This window comes from Silene latifolia, chromosome Y (assembly GCF_048544455.1).
Source record: "Silene latifolia isolate original U9 population chromosome Y, ASM4854445v1, whole genome shotgun sequence".
NCBI classification, from domain to species: Eukaryota; Viridiplantae; Streptophyta; class Magnoliopsida; order Caryophyllales; family Caryophyllaceae; genus Silene; species Silene latifolia.
In genome coordinates, this window is record NC_133538.1 from 332,332,958 (window position 1) to 332,347,003 (window position 14,046).

The 14,046-nt window shown below is 31.8% G+C and overlaps 1 long non-coding RNA gene across 1 annotated transcript; it reads right to left on the reverse strand.

Moving 5' to 3' along the window:
* Positions 1 to 2,766: 2,766 nt before the first annotated feature.
* On the reverse strand, positions 2,767 to 3,295 carry LOC141633631 (uncharacterized). The gene is made up of 3 exons (XR_012538414.1): positions 3,236 to 3,295; positions 3,085 to 3,126; positions 2,767 to 2,991 (listed from the first exon to the last, which is right to left on the reverse strand). It is a non-coding gene; the product is annotated as an uncharacterized LOC141633631 (long non-coding RNA).
* Positions 3,296 to 14,046: the final 10,751 nt, after the last annotated feature.

Consider the following 14,046-nt stretch of genomic DNA (forward strand, 5'->3'; position numbering starts at 1 on the left):
ATTGGTTGACTCTGCTGAGAGAGTCTTGCCTTGGGTCGATGGTTTAAATTTAGCTTGTTTGTGACGTGATTGTGAATCGGAGTATCTTATTTTATTGCATGGATATGAAATTAAGAGGATCCCAACTCCAGGATGGATAAATTAAACTGAACTAGACTCGAAAAACAGTCTAATTTGATCAGGATGGGTCGTTTCAGATCCTGTTTAAGTTTTTCGTTCCACTTTCAGGCTGGATTACTCTAATTTCCTCTATCATATTCCTCAATTATGAAGCTTAGGGTAAAATAGGGGTGGTTTCATATCATTGATATGGTTAGGCCCTTAGGCTTTTGCAAAAGTTAGTATTTATTTGGGAGAAGGGGACTTATTTCTCTTTAATTCACGAGACTATTCTTTGCTATATCTCTCTTGATTACATTACGTTTACGCTATTCACAATTTTAGTTACAATTAAAGTGTTGTTTCCTTGTTTTCTTGATTGTACTTTTCTTTCTTTTCTTTGACATCTAATACAAGAACTGCTTCAGTATAATTCTCTATTGAGACAATCTTGTGCATGGCCCTGCTTCTCCAGATGTCGCTTGATATGTTTTCCGCGCGTGTGCACTAACGTATGTGTTTCAAACAGGTGGCTTATATGGCGACAGTTGGATCATTCCCATTCAATTCTTTCTTGTCTGCAGCGTGCTTTTTGTGTTGGGACAGATGTTCTTGCTAGTGTATGTAAGTCTATCCTTTCACTATTAATTGTTGTTTTTCGGACTATTTCTAAACAGTTTGGAAACGTTGTTTTGTAAACCATGCCTCAGTGTGTCTCCACATTCAAGTTAACAAGTAGAACAAGGAATTCAAGGTATGGTTCGCTAACCTGAAGTTCTGTAGTTAAGTGAAATTGATATGCTGTGTTTGCTTAAAGGTCGAACATATGTGACAAATTTCTATTCATATTGAAGTTGAGCTAGTCAGACTCTTGCCTACAAAATGCTATCTAGCTCAAAGCTATCTGACTTCTAAGTTCTAACTCTTAGAATTAGCCATTGCCTATTAGGACTGAAGTAGCATTATTTGACTGAGATAAGTGATATTATTAGCTATTGCCTATCAAAAACTGTAAAAGAGAAATTTGACTGTCAATTTGCACGACTGTCTGCTAGTTGAGAAGAATGTGTAGTTCTATGTTTGGAATAGTAAAGTTGTTGATGTATAATTTAAACGCACGAAATAAGGTTCTATGTGCATGAAATAAGGCTGTATGTGCATGAAATAAGGTTCTATCTACATTAAAAAGTTCTTCTATATTATGATACTAATTACTGTTGGCTAAGGACGCGTTAATTTTATATGGCCATGAAATAATATTATATGTGCATGAAATAAGGTTCTATGTGCATGAAATAAGGTTCTATGTGCATTAAAAGGTTCTTCAGTTGCATCAGTTGGTTATACTATGATACTATTTACTTTTGGCTAAGGACGCGTTAATTTTATATGACCATGAAATAAGATTATATGTGCATGAAATAAGGTTCTATGTGCATGAAATAAGGTTCTATGTGCATTAAAAAGTTTTTCAGTTGCATCGGTTAGTTATATTATATTATATGATACTAATTACTGTTGGTTAAGGACGTTAATTTTATATGGGCATGAAATAAGCTTCTATGTGCATGAAATAAGGTTCTATGTGCAATAAAAAGTTTTTCTTGATATGGGCATGAAATAAGATTATATGTGCATGAAATAAGGTTATATGTGCATGAAATAAGGTTATACGTGCATTAAAAATTTCTCCAATTGCATTAAAGACATTAATTTTTTTTTAAATTTTTTGATAGTGTGCGTAGATGAGCTCAAAATGTAGCATTAGAGGCTAGATTATGAGCCATACTATAAGGACATAAATTATATCTTTTGATCTCTTTGGAGCAATTGTGTTATGTACAACGTATATTAAAGGCTATTAGCTCAATGGTAGAGCGAGGTGCTAATTTTGCACAAAGATATGGGTTCAAATCCCATATAGCCTATCAAACAACAAATTCCATGTTCTCTTTGTGAAACTTTGCTTTCCATCAGAGTAAGATTCTCTACAATGGTTATATTGTTGTCAGTTTATGAGTTGTAACTCTTTGTGATAGGGAGAGCATGATATAGCAATCATTAGTCAATGCATTCAAGTAATTAGGCTATATATCCTAGCTTGTTAGTTTTGTAGGAAACTTGTATTTGGATAAACCTTAGTTAGAATTTAGAAGGGCTAATAGAAAATTTTCTTGACTGGAAAAAGAAAGTAAAAGAAAGAATGGTATTTCATAGCCAATATGGGAGTCGAACCCATATTTTGTGCATTGCACAATGCTCTACCATTTGAGCTAATTGGCTGAAAGTCAGTGAGACCGTCTGATATTAAAGTTATTGATTTGGACCGTCGATGTTGTTGATAAGAAAAACCCGGCTAAATAGGAGATCACTAGTGCTCCTACAAAGGATGCGTATGTCGAACCTGCCATTTCTGTGGAGATTAACATATTTTCTAGGTTCAAATCAATATGTTTTCACTTTTCAACTCTTTGGTTGTTAGTAACATCACCCTTCTCATCAACACCCCTTTTCTGATATATTGCACAGATTTAAAAGATAGAAAGTTACGCAGGCTCTATAACTGAGTACAAAGAATCTAAAGAGTGAATGACTTCTGAAAGTAAGAAAGTATGTGTATTTGCAAATGGTTATCTGGTGAGATTTATATTGATAAAACAGGCCAGGTTTAAACTCGATTCATGTTCATTCAGTACCACCTTAGTCCACCTGATACTATCACCATGAATCTAACCATAGCTCCTTTGTCCTATGATCCTATCAGGTCATCCTCAAAATGAAGAGTAAACAGTAACATCGCCATAGAACTTGAAAGGCTTACCATCTTTCCTACAAACCACTACAGAATACAGCTCCAACATAGGCTCGGCATAATGGAGATCACGTAAGATACTGATACATTTTACGAAAAATTAGTTAATAACAGATTTTATAGCTACTCATGATCCTTCATAAATCAAAGATCAAAACATGAGGTTCACATACCAATTAAAATGGGTTTTTGAGGAACGGTATTTAGGCATGTTGCTGCACATTTTTAAAAAAAAAAAAAAATTAGTCCATATCAGATTTTCTAGCTGCATTTATGATCTGCAAATTATCACTATAAAGAGATAAAGAGATGAGGTCTATGTACCTGTCATCGGTCAAGGTTGCTGAAGAAGGATGTTTAGACACTACCTGGTTCAACATTACCTGAGCAGCAAGCAGAAAGCAAGAATTATATTTTAGGTTCGTAGATAGAGCAGAATTCTAAATGAAGTATCCCCAGTGGATATGATGCCCAAGAAAAACAAACAGAGGTAAAAGCTTTTAGAAGACCAAAATGCATACAATGTGCTCTTAAGTTTTAACAATTGATAAACAACAAACTTGTAGAACTTAACCAGAAATTACAATATCATGAAGAAGATAAAAAGAGTATTATTTTCGAAGCTAGTCCAAGCAAAAATAATATTTTTAAGCAAGCTCTGAAGATGTTTGAACAAAGGAATGAACCAATGTTACCAACGAACTCCAAAAAGTAGAAAACCCATATAGAGTGATACTCCAATCATATTAAGAAAAAAGGATACATAAAAGCCTACTATCTTTGCTAAATCAATCGAACTAATTTACTTGTATTATGGTCAAAGTAATTCCAGTTGAATCTGTTTATGAACCCTAATTTCTTGATATTAGGGTGAAACTAATTCATCGTTAAATCAATTTAGATTAAAATCGTATCAATCATAGAAATTTTACATAAAATCATCGTGTTATTGTTAAAACACGGAAACATATCTTCTAATTACAAAATTGATTGAATTTAAACAGGCAACTTACCTTTGTCAATGGCGGTGAAGAAGGAGTGTGACGGTGGTCAATGACAGTGAATATGGAGAAACGCAATGGTCAGCGAAGGAGAAGCTGGTGATGTGCGGTGGTTGGCGAAGGAGAAACTGCTGATGCGCGGTGGTCGGCGAAGAAGAAGTTGGTGATGTGCGGTGATCAAATGAGGAATCAGAGAGGGAGAAGAGAGAGAAGTGGTGTGGTTTGTAATGCGCGTCTAAAGTTTTATACTTCCCAACCAAACTTTGGAATTGTGTATAGTCCAGCGTTCTTAATAGGTTCTCATGGTTCTCAATATATGGGTGGTTCTCACCGGATCCCGACCCTATATATATTATATATATATATATATATATATAGAGAGAGAGAGAGAGAGAGAGAGAGAGATTTGGGATCCTATGAGGACCATCAAGATAATGAGAACCATGAGAACCACTTACAACCCTTAGATCACTCATAATTGACGGTCAGATGAACAAAACTTTGTAACTAACGCTTCCCCCCCCAAACCCGTCCATCATTTTCATTTTGCAAATTCTTCTTTCTCACTCATCTCCCTTTCTCTCTCTTCGAAAACCGCGTTATAGATCCTTCCTCCACTTTCGATCGTCACAAATATTCTGATCAAGTTCCTCGCCGATCAAAATCTTCGACGCTTTTTCCAGAAACAGATCCTGGTAATTCAACGAGGAAAACTTCCGATATTCATGATTATTTTTTAGCGAAATTAGGGTTTCCGTGTTTCTGTCTTTGTAATTTTTAAATTTGTCGACTAAATTAGTTGAATTTAAGCCTTCATTAATTTGTTATAGTCCGAATTATGAATTATGTTTGTCAAATTAGGGTTTTCGTGAATTAGATTGGGGAAACTTGAAAATGAGGGTTGGGGAAGTTAAGCAACTACGTACATTAGTTGAAATCATGAAATTAGGGACTGATTTTGCGAAATTAGGGTTTCAGTGTTTCTGTCTTTGTAATTTTTAAATTTGTCGATTATATTAGTTAAATTTACGCCTTCATTAATGTGTTACAGTCGGAATAATGAATTATGTTTGTCAAACTAGGGTTTTGGTGAATTAGATTGGGGAAACTTGGAAATGAGGGTTGGGGAAGTTAAGAAACTACGTACATTAGTTGAAATCATGAAATTAGGGACTGAACTTCCAAAATTTTTGCTAATTACGCTAATTCATTGTCCTTATATGGCAGATTCTTAGATTTGTAGTCTTGTTGTTCACATTTTTGCTAATTAACCTAATTACGCAATAATCAAACCCTGATTCCCCATGTTGTTGTTGATTTTTGTTGTTGATTTTCTACTGAAATTGTTTAAATATCAAGTTCAAACGATGCATACTAAGTAGCATATGCGCTGTGAGTAAAGCTACTAAAGTTAGTAACAATTATACTGAGTCAAGTAAAGTTTTACATATTTCCTCCATTTAAAAGCATTCCCTCTTTTCAATTCTGCATACAGAAACATAAAAAAACGGAAAATTGGTGGAAAGGTTGGGTAGTCAATCGCGAGGAAGTAGAACGAGAACTTTTTATCCAACATTATGTCAAAGAGAAAACAAACTCTCTGAGTTACCTTGGTCAAGTTACCAAAATGGAGTTCAATGATCGTCGCAATCAATCAAGATATGATGTCTTAACTGATCCAGATCTTGTGTTAAAAATCTTCAATCACCTTGATAAATGCTCTGATAGGGCAAGCATGGCCAATGTCTCTAAATTGTGGGCTACACTCTTTCTTTTCTTCCCGTATTCACCTGGTGTTCTGATAGCTTACCTGCAAACTTTACGATTTAATGACATTAAGGGCGTGAGGATAGTGCGTAGTCGTGGTAGACTAATTTCCAAAAGATGCAAGTGTTTTATGACGGGTAATATGGCAGCCAAATTCGTCATGCATGTTCACCAACGAAAAAATGTTTTTCAGAACACCCATCTTAATACACTTAATGACAGTCAAATTAAGCAAGTTGATGAGATGTTGCGGGATATGCCACCTTTGTCATATGAAGAAGCGAAAGTAATAGCAACACCCTTACTAGCTCGTCGAAGGTTCTCTTATGTTGAAGTCGTTGATTTGACGTAGGTCTATCATAAGTTTGTACAACTTTCTGGCCAACGTACTGTATTTGTACTTAGGGCACTTAGGGTATTGAACGTTAAGGTTTAAATGTTCCTTTTTGTCAGACTTTACTAATAATTATGTAATTAGTTTTGGCATTTTGGATTGTAGAAGTTGTTATAAATGTTGGTTTGACATATATATATATATATATATATATATATATATATATATATATATATATATATATATATATATATATAAAAATTTTAAATTTTTATCTGACATTAAAAATGAACAACTTATAAGTCAGTTGGCTGATAAGGTTGCAAATTTAAAATTGCAAACTTTAAGTGAAGAATTCAATCCAAATTCAAAAGATGATTTGAATGTTATTTCAAAAAATAAATGGAGTCAAAAACCTATTAATACTCTATATTATAATAGAAGACCTTCACCTGTTGATATTGGGCAGGAAGAAAATGCTGAGATTATTGGACATAGTTATAGTGGATCTCATATCTATGAATGGAATATAGATTATTTTGCTGAAAAACAAATTCATAACCATTGTCATAGAATGCTTATGTATTCTCAAGTCTGTAAAAGTGCTAATAATAGTGATTCCACTGTTGCTAAAATGATAGCATCAGGATTCACTGGTCAACTTAAAGGATGGTGGGATAATTACCTCACAAATGAACAAAAAACAGCTATTTTTACGAATGTAGAAATTAAAGATGAAGTGCCTACAGAAACTGCGGTTTACACTTTGCTTGTCAATATACTTGATCATTTTACTGGTCAATTGGGGAATAATTATGATTCCACAAGAACTCTTTTACAAAATTTTAGATGTAAAACTTTAACTGATTTTAGGTGGTACAAAGACACCTTCCTTAGCAGAGTCATGCTTTTACCGGAATGCAATAGCTCTCATTGGAAAGGTAAATTTATTGATGGTCTACCACACTTATTTGCTGAAAGAATTAGAAAAATTCTTCGTAGAGAAGATCCTTCTATTAATTACGAAAAATATAATTATGGTCACCTTATTAAAGCTTGTACAGCTGAAGGAATAAACCTTTGTAATGAGATTAGATTAAACCAGCAGCTCAAACATCAGAACATTATTGAAAGAAACCAATTAGGTGAATTTTGTGAACAATTTGGTATGGATATGCCTTCTACTTCTCGTAGAAAACAAAACAAAAGTAATGATAGAATTTATTCTCCTAGATATAAAAAGAAAAGATATTCTAAAGCTAAACTTGAAGAAAAAACTTATCGAAAAAATCAGAGAAAATTTCATAAAAAGCATTATAGGAAAAAGGGTTATATACATTCAAAAGAAATAAGGTGTTTTAAATGCAATAAAAAGGGTCATATGGCAAACAATTGCTGGACCCAAAAACAAATTAATAATCTTGATATAGATGATGATCTAAAAGACAAGATTTCAAAATTATTTCTTAATGAACTAGATCTACAGAATGAAACAGAAACTATGTCTGATAATTCTAGTAGTTCTAGTAATAATTTAAAAATCCTTAAAAATGATTCTTTTTATACAGATAGTAGTTCTGCAACTACTAGTTCGGAATGCGAACCATGTGGACAGGGAAAAGTTTGTATTAATCCCAAAAAAGATGAATTCTTTAACCTTTTATCCAATTTTCAAGATGCAAAAATACAGGTTCTCACCAATAATGATTGGTTAGATATTTTAAAAGCCATCCCAAATGCAGATTTAAGATCTCAAATTATTGAAAATATACCTAGTACTTCTCATAATAATTTTGATTATAAAAATAAAAATTTTACAGAAGAAAAACCTTATTCTTTAAATGAAGTTTATAAACGTCTTCAAAATAAAAACACAACTTCTAATCCTTCTTCTTTACAAGATATTTTGAAAGAAATGGATAAATTAAAATCTGAAATTAAACTTCTAAAAATTGAAGAACAAAGAAATGATACAAGAATTTCTAATCTTGAACAACTTTTTATTTTTCAAAATGATTTGCTAAAAAATGATCAAGAATCTAATGACAAAAAAGTTGATGACCATGAGATTCCTATTCTTAACCCTGATGGTAAGAATCAGGCTATGCAACTTGTTGATACTCTCCCAAAACTTGAGAAAAATAAAAAATTTCTCCAAACCATAAATATGGTTGCTGGACAAAAATGGTATGTTAAGATTCTTCTTAGAATTAATAATCAATTTTCCAAAGAATTTATTGCTTTAATTGATCTTTGGAGCGATTTAAATGTTATACAAGAAGGAGAAATTGACTCCAGGTATTTTGTCAAAACTACTCATAGTTTATCTCAAGCAGGAGGAGATAAATTAGATATTAAATTTAAACTCCCAAAAGCTGATATATGTGTTAATAACACCTGCATACCTTTAAGCTTTCTTTTAGTCAAAAATAAACTTTCAGTTCCTATTATTCTTGGAACACCTTTTATAACAAAAATTTATCCTTTTACTGCAGATAATAAGAATTTAACTGCAAATTATCAAGGAAAAATTATTACTTTCAGTTTCATCATGAAACCCTTTATGAAAGCTATAAATGAGATTTATGATAGAATTTCTTTAAAGGAAAATCAATTAAGTTTTTTAAAACATGAAGTTAACATTTTGACTATAGATCAAAAACTTAATAATCCTAGATTAAAACAAAAAATTATTGATATTGAAAACCAATTTTCTTTATCTATTTGCAATGACCATCCTAATGCTTTTTGGAACAGAAAAAAGCATATAGTAAATCTTCCTTATGAAGAAGATTTCAGGGAAGATAATGTTCCTACTAAGGCCAGGCCTTGTCAAATGAATTCAGAATATTTAGAATTTTGTAAAAAAGAAATAAGTTCTCTTTTAGAGAAAAAACTTATTGGACCATCCAAATCACCATGGTCATGTACAGCTTTTTATGTTAACAAAAATCTTTGAAAAGGAACGAGGAGTTCCTAGATTAGTTATTAATTATAAACCTTTAAATAAAGTTTTAAAATGGATTAGATATCCAATACCTAATAAAAAGATTTATTAGACCGTTTGTATAAAGCTCTAATTTTTTCTAAATTTGATTTAAAATCTGGTTATTAAGCGATTCAAATTGACCAATGAGATAGATACAAAACTGCTTTTAATGTTCCTTTTGGACAATATGAATGGCATGTTATGCCTTTTGGTTTAAAAAATGCTCCATCAAATTTGAGAAAATTATGAATGATATTTTTAACAATTATAGTCATTTTATCATAGTTTATATTGATGACATTCTCATCTTCTCTATGAATATAGAAGAACATTTTAAGCATTTAGATATTTTCAAAAAATTGTCATATCTAATGGTTTAGTAATTTCTAAAACTAAAATGTCTCTATTTCGGACTAAAGTCGATTTTTAGGTCATAATATTGAGAAAGGCCAAATTATTCCTATTAATAGAAGTATTGAATTTGGATCTAAATTCCCAGATGAAATCATTGACAAAACTCAACTTCAAAGATTCTTAGGAAGTTTGAATTATATTTCACCTTATTATGATGATTTGGCAAAAGATACGGCTATTTTATATGACGGTTGAAGAAAAATCCTGTGCTTGGTCTAATGATCACACTAGAGTTTGTCGGGAAATTTAAGAGTAAAGTTATATCTTTACCATGCCTTAGTTTGGCAAACCCTCATTGGGAAAAAATAGTAGAAACTGATGCTTCAGACATTGGTTATGGAGGGATTCTTAAACAAATAGATCCTAATAATAAACAGGAATTTTTAGTCCGTTTTTATTCAGGAAAATGGAATTCTGCACAATCTAATTATGCAACGGTTGCTAAAGAAGTTTTAGCCATAGTCAGATGTGTTTTAAAATTTCAAAATGATTTATATAACCAAAAATTTACAATAAGAACTGATTGTAGTTCTGCGAAATTTATGTTTCAAAAAGATTTTAAACATGATGTTTCTAAACAAATGTTTGCAAGGTGGCAAGCTCATTTAGCCCCTTTTGATTTTGAAATACATTATAAAAAAGGATCCGATAATCATCTCCCTGATTTTTTAACAAGGGAGTATTTAACTCTATAAGAGTTTGTTATTTGTTTCGGGAATGGATTTTGGTCGAGGCCGTGGCGTGGCCGCTGATGCATCCTTCTAATAGAGGGAGAGGAAGACAATCATCCTCAATTATCAGATATGGGAATACCCATAACACAGGAAAATTATCCTCAATTATTGGATATGGGAATAACCCATCCGAAATTATCAAAAGCGGGAATAACCCAGGACCAGGATCCTCATCTGGTTATATAAGACCAAATAATATTTTGGCACAATATGGTGAAAAAGGCTAATAGCCAAAAATTTATGTGATAATATCACAACGGATGAATTTGAAGAATTCCAAATATGGAAACAAAAAGGACTTAATATAAGTTCTCCATCTTTCAAAAAAATTATGAAAGAATCTCTTGATGAAAAAGAGAAAATGGTGAAATCACCAGAAGAAAGGGAGATTATTATACTCCAAAATTCTGATAAAAAATGGGAAGATAATCCTTGGTTATTATATAACCGTTATTTAACCAATAATCATTATACTATGGAGACTTATAAAAGTCGAGGATTTTATGAAGGCATTCTCTCTAATAATGAATGCAATTTTAATCATTGGGAAGATCCAGGAAATTTCTGGAGATTTTCAAAAATCAATATCAAAAGGATAATATCCATTGAAGAATGGGGAATAACTCCATCTACTTCTAAAACCTTAATAAACAAAAATAATATCAAAGTTGAATACAATTCTTTGGGATTATGTCCAGGCTTTTGATCAAGTTTTCTTATATGAAAATCCTACGAAAAGCCACACATGGCTAATAAAAATTTACCCTGAAGTTTTTGATCAAAATCTGCCAAATTGGTTAATTAAATGGTGGCAATTTTATGGACCTAATGAAAATATTCTGCCACAAATCTTTAAAGATCTTTATGACGAATGGAAAGAATTACTTCCAAAAACTGATCAGGATGATATTCCTGGCATTATTCAAATGAATTTCTTTATTGAATTTTCTATCCCCTGGATTTGGAAGTTTATCCCCAAAACAGGATATACTAATATCAAATTATTTTGTTTAAAAAGAGAATCATATTCTCGTTTTTGGGACGCCATGTTAAGGCAAGATAAAGACACTAATGAGTTAAAGTATATATACACAATCAATCTAATTCAGGACAAGATTGATAGTCTAATTATCTTCAATGCTGAAGAAACTGGAGAATTGGAAGAATTCCAACAATCAAGAATTATTTCGATTAAAGATAAAATCAAAGATGAAATTCTTTGCCATTACAATAAATTGGCAGAAAGGGCTCTAGCTCAAAGAAGAATGAATGAGGATAATAAATCCCAGTCAAGCGATGTATCAATGACAAAATCAACAGCATCTAATAGCAAGAATAAATTTGAACTTCTTCAAGATGCTCAAGAAATGGAAGAAGAAACGGAAGTCCAACTATTAATAGAAGAAGAAATAATCAACAAAAGGGCCAAAGATGCCAAATCAAAAGACAAAGGGAAAATAGTGGAATAAAAACCACCCAGAAGACACGCATGCAATGACGCATGATAGCATGAACAATAATAAACAACTTGGGCAATAATGGGCACTAATAACAGTTCCCGCACCAATTTTGCAATAGTTTTTTAAACACTAATAAAGTGTTTTGTAATAATTGTGAATAGTTTTTATATTTTGCCTATATAAACGGGCAAATGTTTTAGTTAGAGGCAGGCTTCTCCTACCCCTCTCTCTTAGCTCTCTCTCTCTCTCCCCCTTGTAAAATCTTCTTTCTTATTAATAAAATCTCGTCAACCGTACCTCTTCAATTCTGAGCACAACTTTAAGTTTGTAAGTTTTCTTGTTTTTATTTTTCTTGTTTTAAATTTTTATTTATTTTAAGGATGAGCCTAATAGGCTAAATCCTTTGTTGAATTATGACGACACTTGATTAAGTTATGTATTAAACCATGGATGTGTTATTATTTTAAGATGGTTTTATTACCTATCAACATAAAATAAGAAGGTTTAGTGAGGGTACACATTTTGTTCAAACTGAATTGATAACTGCGGAAGGAGAGACACCGTTTTGCCGTTATGCCGTGGATAGGCGCTAGGCGTTTTTTGTCATCTCCGTCGATTACAGATTCAGATTAAACAATTTCGTGGTAATATCCCAATCACTTATAATGAGCACTTGGGTGTGCGTCCTCGTTCTTATACTATGTTGGTACAGTAAAAAGATCCTCCTAACTTGGTATCAGAGCCATGGAAGTATATATAATTTATAGGAGTTATTTCTTGTGAAGAAGAAGAAGGGTCTTCAGTCTTGGTATTTTGAATGACTTGATTAAGAAGATTTATGACTTTATTAGCCTTTTGATGTAAATCTGTAACATGTTCACCAAGAATTTTTAAAGATAGATTAGCATAATTATTTTGTTCGCTTAAATAATTTAAATGTTTAGTAGTCGTGCTAATAATTCCATCTTCATACATTTTTGAAAGGGGCATGTAAGAACACCCATCTAATTTAAATTTCTTAAGAGGAGGATAAACTCCCTTAACTTCATTACCATTGAGAAGTTCAAAATTTCTTTCAAGAATAGTTAAATGATTATATAAATAAGTTGAACAATACCAAGGGACAAAATAAATAACTGCATTTACAGATTTGCAGTATTCATAAAACTCATCTTGCAAAATATCTTGCTGTTCTTCATCAAAATTATGAAAAAACCAATTTCTAAATTTTTTCCAAATAGGAGATTGAAATTCATTACTAATTATTTTTCTGGTTAATGAACCAGGAGAAAAATCTAGTAAGGCCTTCTTAATCATCAGTATAACTCATTTGGGACAATGTGTCCGCCTCTTTTTTAGAATGTCGTCTTAAAATTTTATCAGAATGCATTCTTAAAACATCTTCATCTGTTTCAATAAAATCTTCATCTCTTAATTGAGAAGTTGAACACCTAGATGTACTAGGCATATCTAAATCTTGATCAAGGGCTGAAATAAAAGTCCTATTAGAAAAAGATCTAGTCATTTTTGAAGTACTACTTCTTGGTCGAATATGTTTATTACCAAAATTTAAAGTAACAGCTCCTTCAGGAGTTTGTTGTACATCAAGTAAATTAGTCTCCATAATCGGTTGAGGAGGCATAGCACAGGTGATTGTCCATTTTCAGGAAAGATATTTCTTCCCATTTAATAGCCTTTCTAGTAGTGATATTAGATCTGTTACAATTGGTTTCAATAATAATAGTTTCATTTATAGCTTTATCAGCTAATCTACAGTGAGGATTTAAAGTATATAAAGGTTTATAATAAATCCTGTAACAAATACAAATTAATTCAGATCCTTTAGCATAATTGTAACCATGAGTTTTAACATTCAAAGTTAAAGCATCTAATATATTAGAATCTGTCAAAGATAATTGTAAATTTGGGTAAACGTCAAAATATACTGGACCATGAGCCAGACTGGATTTAACAACTCCAATAATTGACTTTTGCCAATTCAAATTTCTGCCATCTCTTAAGGCTGCAATAAAGCTTTCTGGTAATCCTTCCAGAGTTAGTGGTTTAAAAGCCACTTGGACTAAACCAATATGAATAAATTGGTGCTTAGATTTTCTTAGTGGTTCTAAGTCACTATTGTTTAAAAGTTGAAGATACATTTCTTTATTATTTAGAGAAATAGATTCCTCTGTGGTTTTAACTCTGTGTTTTAACCCTATATATTCAAAAAACCCATAATTATAAATAGTTCTTTTGCTAACTTCTGGAATTGTCCATTTGTTTAGCAATTCTAAATTCGAGGATATTCAACCTCTTCATCATCTTTTTTTTTCACAAAGACTTACCCGTATTAAGTACGCGTAAACTCATAAGATGAGAAAAGTTGAATTATGACTTAACTATCATAAATTATATATATATATATATATATATATA